Source organism: Triticum aestivum, chromosome 4D (assembly GCF_018294505.1).
Source record: "Triticum aestivum cultivar Chinese Spring chromosome 4D, IWGSC CS RefSeq v2.1, whole genome shotgun sequence".
NCBI classification, from domain to species: domain Eukaryota; kingdom Viridiplantae; phylum Streptophyta; class Magnoliopsida; order Poales; family Poaceae; genus Triticum; species Triticum aestivum.
This window is the reverse complement of record NC_057805.1, coordinates 228042172-228057363: the sequence shown is the minus strand read 5'-3', so window position 1 is coordinate 228057363 and position 15192 is coordinate 228042172.

Here is a 15192-nt window from a genome sequence, read left to right as displayed (position 1 = left end):
GGCATGCAGATCTTTGCCAAGATCATAAACACACAAGATCCGATGAGGACCAGAAGACGGCGACCCTCGGCGGGATCCTAGCCGAGGAGATCCATAAGACCCCCGGCAAGCGTCTTGCTGGGGACAACTGCGACGCCACGGCAAGACCCTTGCCGGGCCCCCGGCAAGGCCCTTGCCGAGGGCACCAGCACGGCTACTACCAGACCCGCACCAGCCAAGGCTCCGCCGCCATTGGCATGCAGCTGCCAGCCCAACCAGCTGGGCAGGCACCTGCATGGCAACACGCGGCTTCCAGACCGACTCAGCAAGCACCTGCGTGGTGGCATGAAGATCTTCGTGAAGACCCTGCCACCGTGCCACCTCAGCAGCCTGCCTGCCTACATGGCACCGCACGCATCGCTGCCCTGGGCGCGTGTCGAAGCGAGATGGAGCGGCAACGGACATGACAGGCCTCGTTCCCGTCCCCAATAAAGCTAATGGACACCTAAGTAGCACATTTAATGCGCTTTGCCCCGTAGTGCCGGGCGATAAGCTCGCGCACTATACACCTTTTCACCCCCTGTGTGCCACTGTGGCAACCCCTTTTCGACTATAAAAGGAGGACCGAGGCATACTAGAGAAGGATTCGGCTCTTTGGAACTACGCAGCCACCGTAGCTAGTTCGAAAGCTCAAGAACACTGAATACATCCACCAAAGCAGGACTAGGGTATTACGCATCCTCGCGGCCCGAACCTGGGTAAACGATGTTTGTGCTGGCTCCTGGACCTGCTCTTCTCACAACCCCGCGCCCGCTGACCGCAGAAGGGATTCCAGTGATCCCATAGGTGTTGTTCCCACCGACATCTTTGGCGCGCCAGGTAGGGGGCGCAATTGCGAGAACCTGGTCTAGCGGTTAGCCTAGCAGTTCTTCGTTGCCATGGCTCCCAAGAAGAAGACGATCACGGCGATCGGCTCGTCGGGGGCCGAACGGCCCGCACCAGTGCGGGCGAGCAGCGGACCGGTCACGGGCAGAACCCGAGCCACGGCCCGCGAGCACCAGCATTGCCCCGGTAGTCAGAGCCTAGCGAGTGGCATCGTTTGTGCGCCAGACGACGAGCCACACGCCGCCATATCCAAAGACGGGGCTGGGCCTCCGCAGGCGACGCGGGGCCCTCCAGGGGCGTCCCTGTGCCCCTACAGGTGGCGCAGCGACCAGCAAGACGCCCACCCCGGCGCCCACACTGCGCTCTTCCCATGGTATGCGCGACGAGCAACGTCACCACGCCGGTGACCCTGGACACCGCTCTGGGAAGAGCCATGTGCATCGTCCGCGGGACGAAGGAGTCCAGCATGCCCGCCGAAGTGGTGGCGAAAATGACACGCAACCACTGGGCAGTGATAGAGCTCCTTCAAACGTGGTTAGAAGTCGAAGTGCGCCACGGTCCACGCAGCTGTCGCCACCACCCACGCCAGCAGAAGCTTTGGCGCGCGCGCAGCTGCTCCTCGACTTCCCTCCTACTGCGGAGAAGCTCAACAAGTGGAGAGCCACCATCCGGAGCCTCGTCGCCGTCGCCAATAAAGATGATGCGCGACCGGCGGGGCCCTCAGGCCGGCGCTCCGTCGAGCCACCACATGCCAGTGGTGGGAGGACCGGGGGAGCTGCAGCCACAGTACACTCTCATCCCCCGCGCCAGCTGCCGCCGGTGTCGATCCGTCGTGACGACGCATGTGATAACATTTCCATAGCATCGTCCGACCCACGGACCCACCGCGACCAGCGCCAAGTTCTTCGAGAACGAGCCCATGAAGATGCTCGAACCACTATCGAGCGCCGGCGCGATACACGCCACCAGTCGGATAAGCGGGCGAGACCAGCTATGGACCACCCAACACGGGGGGGCTCCGGCGGCCTACCTTACAAGGTGGGTTGCCTAGCCTTTACCCGTGAGCTGAGGCAGTTCCAGTGGCCGTCCCACCGCATGTTCAAGCCCGACGTCGGCGAGAAGTACAACGACAAGACCCATCCGTCAGAGTTCCCCAGCATCTACACCATCGCGATGCAAGCTGCCGGAGCTCGCGACGACAAGGTGCTTGCCAATTACTTCCCGTTGGCATTGAAGCCCAACGCCATGTCTTGGTTGATGCACTTGCCGACGGATTCCATTTCTTCTTGGTCGGGTATGTGCCATGAGTTCGTTGGTGCCTTCACCGGAGGCCACCAAGCTCATGGCCAGGCCAGTGATTTGCATATCGTTCCCCAGAAGGAAGGGGAAACCCTACGCAAGTACATCCAGAGGTTTAGCCGGGTGCAGTACAACATCCCCGATGTTCATCCCGCCGCCGTGATAAGCACGTTCCATCAGAATGTGCGCAACCGCAAGATGCACGAAGAGTTGACGATCAACAAGTTAAGGATGTGGCCGAACTTTATGTTCTGGCCGATAGGTGCGCCCGGGCTGAAGATGGAAGGAAGTACCCCGGCGAGGACGCCAGCGTGGAAACCGACTCTACTAATGAAGACACTGCCGCCCCGACGAAGAAGGGCCGACGTTGCAACAGGAAACGCAAGGGCAAGACCGTGCTTGCCGTCGAGGGATCCGATAGCACCGGCGCCGCCAAGAAGGCTAAGGCAGACGACCCCGGCAAGGAAATTGCCGGGAGCGTCACTTGCCAGGCCTTGGCGGCTGCCGACAAGCCGGGGGGCTCCGACAAGTAGTATTGCAAGATCCATCGCACCAAGGGCCACGACCTCCAGAACTACCGATAGGTCGAGCTGCTAGCCGAAAAGTAAAAGGCCAAGTATGAGAGGCGGGACAAGGAGAAGGGTCAAGACGGTGCCGAAGGATCCGGCAAGAAGCGTGGCGGCCAAGGAGGCCGCCGCGGCAAGGATAACCAGCAAGAGAGGCCCGCCCGGGGCCGTGACAAGAAGCAAGAAGACGATGATCATGACGAGGACGACGAGTCTGGCGAGCAAGAGTTTCAGAAGGCTACGGAGGCCATGTGCGTCGATGGTGGCGCCTCGCTGCATACTTCTCCCCGCCAGCTTAAGCAGTCGGCGCGTGAGATCACAGTAGCGGAGCCATTGTTCGACGCTCGGAAGCCGTTGAAGTGGTCCAGCACGCCCATCATCTTTGACGCCGAGGACCACCCTGATCGCACCACTGCGGTCGGGTGTTTGTCGTTGTTGATCTCACCAACGATACGCAACCTCAAGGTGAACAAGATGCTGGTTGACGGCAGGGCCGGTCTAAACTTAATCTCGCCCGTTGTGATCAAGAGGCTGCAAATTCCCGACGGAGACCTCGAGGAGACGGACATGTTTCAAGGGGTCAACCCGGGAAGAAGCCAGCCGAAGGGGAAGATCACATTGCCTATGACGTTCGGAGGCGAGTTGAACTAAAGGACGGAGAGGATTGTCTTCGATGTAGCCGAGATCCCCTTGCCCTACAACGGGATCCTCGGCCGCCCGGCACTAGCCAAGTTCATGGCGGCGTCGCATTACGCCTACAACACGCTGAAGATGCCTGGGCCGATGACCATCATCACCGTCCCCTGCGACAAGAAGGATGCACTGATCTGCGCCGACCTACTCTACCGAGAAGCAGTTGCAGCAGCTGCCGCCAAGGCACTTGCTCCTGCCGCTGAAGCCCCGGGAGGGAAGAAGAAGCCCGGCAAGACCTCTCACACCCACTCTGTCAAGCGCACCTCTTCGGAGTGTTGTGCTACCGTCGAGGACGTGCCAGAGAGCTCCACCGGCAACAACAAGAAATCCAGAGCTGCGCCACCACAAACCAAGAAGGTGTCCATTAGGGAGGACGGCACGGGAGGGGCTTTCACCATAAGCTCCACCCTCGACAGCAAATAGGAAGACGCGCTCGTCATCTTCCTGCGGGCGAATGTCAATGTGTTTGCATGGCAAGCATCCGACATCCCCGGTGTTCCCAGGGAGGTGATTGAGCACCACCTAGCTGTCTGTCCTCATGCACGGCCCGTCAAGTAGAAGGTCAGGAAGCAGGCCCTGGAAAGGGAAGAGTTTATCACAGAAGAGATTAGGAAGTTGGAAGCAGCAGGCTTGGTGAGGGGGGTGCTCCATCCGACGTGGTTGGCCAATCCGGTGGTAGTGCGAAGGCGAACGGGAAGTGGAGGTTGTGTATTGACTACACAGATATCAATAAGGCTTGTCCTAAGGACCCCTTCCCGTTGCCTCGCATCGACCAGATTGTTGACTCCACGGTCGGGTGTGATTTGTTATCATTCCTCGACGCCTACTCGGGCTACCACTAGATCTTCATGGCAAGAGAAGATGAAGAGAAGACAACATTCATCACCCCATGTGGTACGTATTGCTTTTTACGGATGCCTTTCGGGTTAAAAAGTGCTGGCTCAACGTTTGCAAGAGCGGTCCAAATTGGTTTTGAACCCCAGCTACATAGAAATATGGAAGCATACATGGATGACATAGTGGTCAAAACCAAGGACAAGGCAACTCTTGTACAAGACATAGAAGAGACATTTGCCAACCTGCGCAAGATCAACCTCAAGTTGAACCCTGAGAAGTGTGTCTTCGGCATTCCGTCCGGCAAACTTCTCGGTTCTTTGTGTCGCAGCGCGGGATCGAGGCAAACCCAGACAAGATCAAGGCTATCGAGCAGATTGAGGCGCCCAAGCGGATCAAGGATGTGCGTCAGCTCACTGCCTGCATTGCCGCCATGAGCCGATTCATCTCCAAGTCTGTCGAGCGCGCCCTTCCCTTCTTCAAGATTTTGAAAAAGTGGGCCCCATGGAATGGACCCCAGAGGCCGAAGTAGCACTGCAGGATCTGAAGAAGTACCTCTCTTCTACACCAGTACTAGTGGCGCCTAAACCGCAAGAGCCGTTGCTGCTATATCTGGCGGCAACAAATCAAGTGGTCAGTGCCGCGCTGGTGGCGCAGAGGGAGGTCGACGAAGAGGCAGTGGAAATGGCAGGACCAGCGGATGGCACGTCAGACATTCTCCCAGCAGGGCCGGTGCCGGCAAGGCAAGGCCCCCAGCAGAGTCTGACGCCATCGGGGCAGGGCCCGCGTAGCCAAATGAAGTGGTGCAGAAGAAGAAGATGATGCAACACCTGGTTTACTTTGTCAGCTCCCTCTTGCAGGGGGCTAGGTCAAGGTACTCCGGTGTGCATAAATTGCTCTTTGGCCTCCTTATGGCCTCGAGGAAGCTGCGTCATTACTTCCAAGCCCACGAGATCACTGTCGTCACCCGCCTCCCGTTGCGACGGATACTGCACAACCCAGACGCAACCGGAAGGATTGTGGAGTGGGCCTTAGAGATGTCAAGCTTTGGGTTGAATTTTGAAAGTACTTCGACAATCCAGAGCGGAGTCTTCACGGAATTCATTGCTGAGTGGACCTCAACGCCCGACGAGGTAATCCAGGAGACCGCTCTCCTTGGTAAGGAAGCAAGTCGCGACTGGATCATGTACTTTGATGGGGCTTTATCGCTGCAAGGCGCCGGTGCCGGTGTGCTGCTTGTCGCACCCACCGGAGAGCACCTCAAGTTTGTGAGCCAGATGCACTTTCCCAGGGAGATGTCCACAAACAACACTGCCGAGTACGAGGGGCTGCTTGCCGGTCTCAGGATCGCGGCAGACCTCGGAGTTAAGAAGCTCATCGTCAGGGGTGATTCACATCTCGTCGTCAGACAAGTCAAGCCTACGTAGATGAGGTGAGGAAGCTGGAGGAGCGCCTCGACGGTATACAAGAGGAGCACGTTCCCCGAGCGGAGAATGACATCGCTGATTACCTGTCAAAGCGTGCTGCATTCAAGCTACCTTTGGAACTAGGTACCTTTCTGCTTCGGTTAACTCAGCCATCCGTTGAACCATCAACGGAGCAGAACAAGCGGAGGAAATCAGGCCCCGGCAAGTACTTTCCCGCTGAGCCCCCAGGGGCCGCCGGCAAGGGTGTTGCCGTGGATTCTGAGCCTACCGAGGGGCAGCTGGCTCCGGCAGGCCGTCAAGCCCTGACCATGGAGACGGCCGCTCCCATGGCAGAAGAGGTGCCTTTGGTCCTTGCCGTCGAGCCCCAGGCTCCGGCATGGGCACAACATACTGTCTCATTCCTCTAGACAGGGGAACTTCCTAAGGAGTAGGAAGAAGCAGAAAAAGTACCCCGTCGGTCTGCTATATACCAGTTCGTCAACGACGTCCTGTATAGAAAAAGACCGAACGGTGTGAAATTGAAGTGCACCCCCGGGAGGAAGGACTGGGGCTTTTAGCAGAAATACATGGAGGCATATGTGGCTCCCACATAGGGTTGAGGGCCCTTGCCGGCAAGGCATTCCGGCAAGGTTTCTTCTAGCCCACCGCCCTCCAGGATGCGACGGCACTAGTAACCAGGTGTGAAGTGTGCCAGTTCCATTCGAAGAAGCTTCATCAACCAGCTCAAGCCCTTCAAACGATTCCTCTCTCTTGGCCATTCTCAGTCTAGGGGCTCGACATCCTGGGCCCTTTCCCCCGCGCTGTCGGGGGCTTTGAGTACTTGTACGTTGCAATCGACAAGTTCACAAAATGGCCAGCGGTGGAGGCAGTGAGGAAGGTGACTGCACAGTCGGCCGTCAAGTTCTTCAAGGGACTAGTGTGCCGCTTTGGTGTGCCAAACAGAGTCATTACCGACAACGGCATACAGTTCACAAGCCGCACCTTCATGCAATACATCCAAGACCTCGGCAGCAAGGCCTATTTCACTTCTATGGCACATCCATGGAGCAACGGCCAGGCAGAGAGGGCAAATGCTGAAGTGTTACGAGGCCTGAGGACGAAGACTTTTGACAGGCTGCACAAGAGTGGAAGGCGCTGGATTGATGAGTTGCCGGTGGTTCTTTGGTCGATCAGAACGACGCCAAATCGAGCCACCGCCAGACACCCTTTGCCCTGGTTTACGGGGCAGAAGCAGTTCTCCCCATAGAACTCACATACGGGTCACCTTGAGTGCTCGCTTATTACGATCTTGAGCAAGAGCGATTGCGGCAAGATGACGCAACGCTCATTGAGGAAGTTCATCTTCGGGCGGCTGTGAGAGTGGCACGCTACCATCAATCCTTGCGCCGCTACCATAGCTGCAAGGTTCATGCCCGAAGCTTTGAGGAAGGCGACCTTGTTCTTCGGCGCGTTCAGTCGGCCAAGAATTCCAACAAGTTGACGCAGAAGTGGGAAGGCACTTATCCGGCAATACGAGTCACCAGGCCCGGCGCAGTCCGCGTGGAGACCGATGATGTTGTCCCAGTGAGCAACTCCTAGAACATCGAGCATCTTCGCAAATTTTACCCATAAGGCGCGGCTTGCCGGGCCTCCCGGCAAGCCACCTTTTGTACAAGCTTTGCCTACAAGGCATGTAACCCTCTGTACAAAGCCAGGTGCGGACCCTGAGCATAAATAAACGAAGCGCTCGCGCCCTAAGTTATAGCATGCATGATAGGTTTAAGTCCCTCCCTCGGTCAGGGTTGGTAGTGCTTGGCGGCGACTAACCCCTAGCCTAGAGGTCGAGTTCGCGTCTTTCTGTCTTCTTTGGTTCTCAGGGCACACGAACACTTCTGCTGAGCCGCTTGGGAGAAAGAGGACGAACCGACGCCCCGGCCCTGGCAAGCCAAGACTGTCGGGGGCTTAAGACACAAGGATCCAACCCCGGCGAGCCAAGGTTGCCGGGGGTAGCGGATTCAGATAAGTCTTTCATCCCCTGTTATGCCTTTTCGTATAGAACTGGGACATGTGAAACCGTGTTTATATTCTTAAACCACTGTGCTCCCCTTTTCCTATACCCGAGAGCCATCCCCCTGGGTCGGAACTTGGTCGTAGTCGCGGTGGCAAGAAAGTAAACGAGGGGCCTAACTCCACTCCACCCCTGCCTCCGCCAAAGGCGTGAGAATGGTCGATTGAAGTGGGGGGAAGGCAAGGCCCATTGCCGGGCGACAATGTTTATCTTAAAAGTAACAAGGATTCACCCCTTGGCATGGGCCTCGCCCACGCACAAAGAAACCCGGCAAACACCCTTTTTCATTAAAAACATCCCATATAGGTACAGTTCATACGGAATTAAAAACATGAGCAAGGGGATTACAAGTCTTAAAGTTAACAAGTGCCCGTAGGCTTACAAACTAAAAAGAGATATGGTGCCCGTAATCCCTTTCTTGTCCCTCTCCTCAGAAGGTGGAACAAGACAGCAGGAGGGCAAAAGGGGCGCCTAGGCGAGGTGCAAGGAGCAGAAGGCACCAAGGGAACATCTTGGTGCCGGGAAAGGAGCTGGACGATGAGGCAGCGGGCCGACAATACGCGGCGAAGGCGTCGGTGCGCGCGTACTCCGACTTGACGGCCGCCACCCGCCTTCTTCGCCTTCTCCGACCTTCCTACGCTAGCCGCCCAAGGAGACGAGGGGGAGCGCCCCGACGGAGAGCTTGGCGAGGAAGACCCTCGGCAGGGCGCGTGGCCGAGGGAGGAGCGACGCGGTCAATCAAAGTCGGAGTCGGCATCCTGCCGCTCGACTCCCTCGTCATCGCTGTCCTCCTCGTCACTCCCGCTCGAGGAGGAATCTTCGTCGTCGGAGGAGCTCGCCACGCAAAACTTTAGACAAGTTCCAAGATCTCCAAAGACCTTGACGGAGAGCAGGCCGCCCTCCATTAACTTGAAATAGAGGACGAGCCCCACCGTCAGGCTGTGGATGCGAGCAAACGTCTTCCATCCACGACAGAGGTACATGAAGTGAGGAGCGGGGAAGTCGACGTCGACCCGTGTGCCGCCGTTCCCGTAGCCCCTCATGTGCAGCTTGAGGGTCTGGGGCGGATCGAGCTCCATCTCCCGAGCAAATGGGGAGGGCAGCGGAGACGACGACGCGGTGGCCGATGCAGCATGATGAAAAACTCGCGGGGCTAGTCCCCCACGTGGCCTTCCATCGCGGGGGGCACTGTTGGTAGAGGCACGGCCATCACGCCGCCTTGTTCCCCTCTCCCCCGACCGCCACAGTGACCTTGGCCTCGCCCCCTCCCACTTCCTCTCATGGCCGGCTCCACCGCCGTGGGCCCATAGGAAGGAGGAACACGCTGTCGAGCGGCGACCCTCGCCGCCACCGTCGAAGGCCCAGCACCTCCTCTCGCAATGGCAGGTGGAGGAGAGGAGCGAAGGTGGAAGAGGATGGATGCTGAAGGAATGTGGAGTGACGTCCCCCTCACCCTCCTTATAAAGGGGCGGGGTCGAGGCTCGGATGCCCCACTCGGCCAATCCAGCCATCAGGGGCGCAGGGAATCGGGACCGACCGCTGCCCCAATTAGCGACGGCCCGGTTTCCCGCCCCCGCCGCCTGCCACTTGCATGGAGGACGCGTGGCATGTGGGCAGGATCGAAAGGACGGGTGAGGCGACCGTTCCCCGCCCCGTGATCGTGGAGCATGGGTGCCTTGAAGACCGCGACCCGAGTCCGCTTAGTAAATGAGCCGCGCCTCCTTCTTTTTTTGGGGAAGGCGCGAGTCGCCTCTTTACCACGATGTGACGCATGCATGCGGGAACCGCCCCACGCATGACCCCATGTCACGCTCAACCCTCCATGTCGCGCGTTCAACGCGGGTCGTGGGGAAGCGCAGCGGGCGAAAAATTACTGCGGAAAAATCCTACCCCGACTGCCCGCACACCGTTCTGGGCCTGGCCCAACAACGTGTCGCGCTTATGTGTGGCCCAAGCCCGGGGCCTCCTGTCGGTGTACTAAAGTAGGGGCACTCCTTTGTACCCCTTTACTTGTGCACGGACAGTCAGAGCCGCGCCCATGGCCACACTTTGCAGGGCAGAGGAGGGAGGCCGGGGAGAAGCCGGAGCACAAGACGGTCAAGGCAAGGCCAAGACCAGAAACACAAAAGAGAAAGAGGGCGAGGTGGACTCCCCCGGCAAGGCCCTTGCCGGGGCAACTTGCCCAGTACCAGCAAAGTGAGCCACCCTCGAGGCCAAGAGTTCCAAACGCCGCCAACGATTACGCTGGAACCAAGGCTCGGGAGGCACCCCAGTGGTGGCATGCAGATCTTTGTCAAGATCATAAACACACAAGATCAGATGAGGACCAGAAGACAGCGACCCTCGGAGGGATCCTAGCCGAGGAGATCCATAAGACCCCCGGCAAGCGTCCTGCCGGGGACAACTGCGACGCCACGGCAAGACCCTTGTTGGGCCCCCGGCAAGGCCCTTGCCGAGGGCGCCAGCAGGGCCACTGCCAGACCCGCACCAGCCAAGGCTCCGCCGCCATTCGCATGCAGCTGCCAGCCCAACCAGCTGGGCAGGCACCTGTGTGGCAACACGCGGCTTCCAGACCGACTCAGCAAGCACCTACGTGGTGGCATGAAGATCTTTGTGAAGACCCTGCCACCGCGCCACCTCAGCAGCCTGCCTGCCTACATGACACCACATGCATCGCTGGCCTGGGCGCATGTCGAAGCGAGATGGAGCGGCGACGAACGGGCCGGGCCTCGTTCCCGTCCCCGATAAAGCTAATGGACATCTAAGTAGCGCATTTAATGCGCTTTGTCCCGTAACGCCGGGCGATAAGCTCGCGCACTGTACGCCTTTCCACCTCCTATGTGCCACTGTGGCAACCCCTTTTCGATTATAAAAGTAGGAATGAGGCATACTGGAGAAGGATTCGGCTCTTTGGAACTACGCAGCCACCGTAGCTAGTTCGAAAGCTCAAGAACACTAAATACATCCACCAAAGCAGGACTAGGGTATTACGCATCCTCGTGGCCCGAACCTGGGTAAACGATCTTTTTGCTGACTCCTGGACCTGCTCTTCTCACAACCCCGCGCCCGCCGACCGCAGAAGGGATTCCAGTGATCCCATAGGTGTCGTTCCCATCGACAACCTCAATACCTCTTTCAGAAATTTTATGGCCCAAAACAATATCTTCATTAACCATAAAGTGGCACTTCTCCCAATTCAAGAAAAGATTTGTTTGCTGACATGTCTACAAAACTCGATCAAGATTGTTTAAACAATCATCAAAAGACTTCCGATAAAGAGAGAAGTTATCCATGAAGACCACAACAATCTTTTCACAAAAGTCAGAGAATATAGCAGTCATACATCTTTGAAAGGTAGCAGGTGCATTGCATAAACCAAAAGTCATACGTCTATAAGCATAAGTTCCAAAGGGACAAGTGAAAGTGGTCTTTTCTTGATCAGGTTGAGAACCAGGTATTTGTAAAAAACCAGAATATCCATCAAGGAAGCAAAAATGTGTGTGCTTTGACAATATTTCTAGCATTTGATCAATAAAAGGCAAAGGGTAATGAACTTTTCTAGTTGCTTTGTTTAAATTTCTGAAATCAATGACCATTCTATAGCCTCTAACAATTCTTTGTGGGATGAGTTCATTTTTATCATTAGGAACAACAGTAATTCCTCCCTTCTTAGGGACACAATAAACATGACTTACCCATCTACAATCAGCTATAGGATAGATTATACCTCCTTCCAGAAGTTTTAATATTTCCATTCTTACCACTTCCTTCATCTTCGGATTTAACCGACGTTCGTGATCAACAATGGGTTTAGCATCAGGTTCCATATTAATTTCGTGCTGACACAGAGTGGAACTAATGCCCTTAAGATCATCAAGAGTATATCCAATAGAAGCTCGGTGCTTCCTTATAACTTTCAATAGTCTTTCTTCTTCATGTTCTGAAAGGTTAGCACTAATAATAACAGGATATATCTTTTTCTCATCAAGATAAGCATATTTCAAAGTGTCTGGCAATTGCTTTAATTCAAACACAGGATCACCTTCAGGTGGAGGAGGACATCCTAGAGTTTGAATAGGCAAATTGTGTTTAAGCAGAGAACGTTGTTCAAAGAAAATCTCATCTATTTCATTTCATTCATGCATATGTAAATCATTTTCATGGTCTAGCAGATATTGTTCTAAAGGATCAGTAGGAGGCACAACAATAGAAGCAAGACCAATTATTTCATCCTTACTAGGCAATTCTTTTTTATGAGGTTTTCTACTAAACTTGGAAAAGTTAAACTCATGAGACTCATCACCAAAGCTGACACCGACAGTTTGTTTTTTACAATCTATTTTAGCATTAACGTTATTCAAGAAAGGTCTACCAAAGATAATGGGGGGGGGGGGAAATCATCTTGTGGGGAACCAAGAACAAGAAATTCAGTAGGGTATTTTATTTTCCCACACAAGACATCAACATCTCTAACAATCCCAATTGGTGATATGGTATCTCCATTAGCAAGTTTAATAGTAACATCTATGTCTTCTATCTCTGCGGGTGCTATGTCATTCATAATTTCTTGATATAAGGTAAAAGGAATAGCACTCACGCTAGCACCTATGTCGCATAAACCATGATAATAGTGATGTCCTATTTTAATTGAGACAACGGGCATGCCAGCAACGGGTCTACGATTATCTGTTTTATCAGGTTTGACAATTCTAGTAGCTTCATTACACAAGTAAATAACATGCCCATCTATATTTTCTTCAAGAAGATCCTTACCATAGCAACACTAGGTGCTACTTTGATTTGTTCATCAAGTTTAGGTGTTCTAATATAACTTTTGTTGACCACTGTTGAAACTTTAGCATGTTCCTTTATCCTAACAAGGAAAGGTGGTTTCTCAATATAAGCAGTAGGAACAACTAGATCAACATTATAAATAATAGTTTTCTCTTTAGCTGGTACCAGTTCTTTAATTTGTTTTTAAATAGGTGGGTGATACTTAAACCACTTCTCTTTAGGGAGATCAACATGAGTAGCAAATGATTCACAAAAGGAGGCTACAATCTCAGAGTCAAGTCCATATTTAGTGCTAAACTTTTGAAAAGCATCGTTATTCATAAAAGATTTAACACAATCATACTTAAGCTTAATACCTGAATCTTTACCCTCGTCGAGTTCCCAATCTTCAGAGCTGCGTTTAATTCTTTCCAAAAGATCCCACCAGAATTCATAGTTTTATTCATAAAAGAACCAACACAAGAAGTATCAAGCATGGACCTATCATTATGAGAAAGCCGAGCATAAAAATTCAGGATAATAATTTCTCTTGAGAGCTCATGATTGGGGCATGAATATAACATTAAATTAAGCCTCCCCCAAGCTAGAGCGATACTTTCTCCTTCACGAGGCCAAAAATTATATATATAATTCCGATCACGATGAACTAGATGCATATGATAAATTTTCTGGTGAAACTCCAATTTCAATCGATTCCAATTCCAATTCCAAGATCCAATATCATCGCATAGCCTATACCATGCCAATTCTTTTCCCTTCAAAGATAAAGGGAAAACTTTCTTCTTAACTTCACCTCTGGGTAAACCTGCAAGCTTAAATAATCCACAAATTTCTTCCAGAAATATCGAGTGCATATCAGGATCTTCGGTTCCATCTCCTGCTTAAGGATTAGCGAGCAGTTGTTCTATCATACCCGAATGAATTTCATATTAGGTGCAGTAGGTCGAGGGGTAACTAATTGTTGTTCCGGTCGAGGTGAAGATACCCTGAACAAGCCCCTCAAAGGATTGTTTTCCATAGTAAGAAGTGACAATAAATTTCAGCACGTAGTAATAATTTTTCCTTACCAATTTCCGCTTACCAAGAGCACTTCACTCCCCGACAACGGTGCCATAAAATAGCCTTGATGACCCACAAGTATATGCTATCGATTGTAGCCTCTTTGATAAGTAAGAGTGTCGAACCCAACGAGGATCAGAAGGAAATGACAAGTGGTTTTCAGCATGGTAATGTATGGAAGTGCTGAAATTGTAAGTAGCAGAGTAGTTTGATAGCAAGATAATTTGTAACGAGCAAGTAATGGTAACGGTAACAACAATGTAGAAAGCTATCCCAATCCTTTTGAGGCAAAGGACAGGCCAAAATGGTCTCTTATAATAAGCAAAGCATTCTTGAGGGTACACGGGAATTTCATCTAGCCACTTTCACCATGTTGATTCGATATGTGTTCGCTCCTTTGATAATTTGATATGTGGGTGGACAGGAGCATAGGTGTTGTTCTTACTTGAAGAAACCTCCTACTTATGATTAACCCCCTCGCAAGCATCTGCAACTATGAGAGAAGTATTAAGAATAAATTATAACCATAGCATTAAACTTTTGGATCCAATCGGTCCCTTACGGAATAGCGCGTAAACTAGGCTTTAAGCTTCTGTCACTCTCGCAACCCATCATCTAATAACTACTCCACAATGCATGACCTTAGGCCCAAATATGGTGAAGTGTCATGTAGTCGAAGTTCACTTGACACCACTATGGGAATCACAACATACATACTATCAAAATATCGAACACATATCAAGTTCACATGATTACTTGCAACATGATTTCTCCCGTGACCTTAAGAACAAAAGTAACTACTCACAAATGATAATCATGCTCAAGATCAGATGGGTATTAAATAGCATATTGTATCTGAACATATAATCTTCCACCAAATAAACCATATAGTAATCAACTACAAGATGTAATCAACACTACTAGTCACCCACAAGCACCAATCTATAGTTCCGGTACAACGATTGAACACAAGAGATGAACTAGGGTTTCAGAGGAGATGGTGCTGTTGAGGATGTTGATGGATATTGCCCTCCAAAGATGGTAGATTTGTTGGTGATGATGATGACGATGACTTCCCCCTCCGGGAGGGAAGTTCCCCCGGTGGAATCTCTCTGCAGGAGGGAAAAAGTGCTCCTGCCCAAGTTCCGCCTCGACGCGCCGGTGTTCCGTCCCGAAAGTCCCCTCCTTATTTTTTCTAGGTCAAAATGACTTATATAGTGGAAGATGGACACCGGAGGTTGGCCGAGGGGAGCACAACCTACCAGGGCGCGCCTGGGCTCCCTAGCGCGCCCTGGTGGGTTGTGCCCACCTGGTGGGCCACCTATGGTACTTATTGGCTCCAATATTTCTCATATATTCCATAAAAAATCCCCATGAAGTTTCAGCTCATTTGGAGTTGTGCAGAATAGGTGGCCTGACGTAGCTTTTCAGGTCCAGATTTCCAGCTGCCGGAATTCTCCCTCTTTGTGTGTACCTTGCATATTATGAGAGAAAAGGCATTATAATTACTCCAAAAAGCATTATTATGCATAAATACATTATAAGTAACAGTAGGTAAACATGATGCAAAATGGACGTTTCAGGGACTCCGAACAACATTCGATCACCA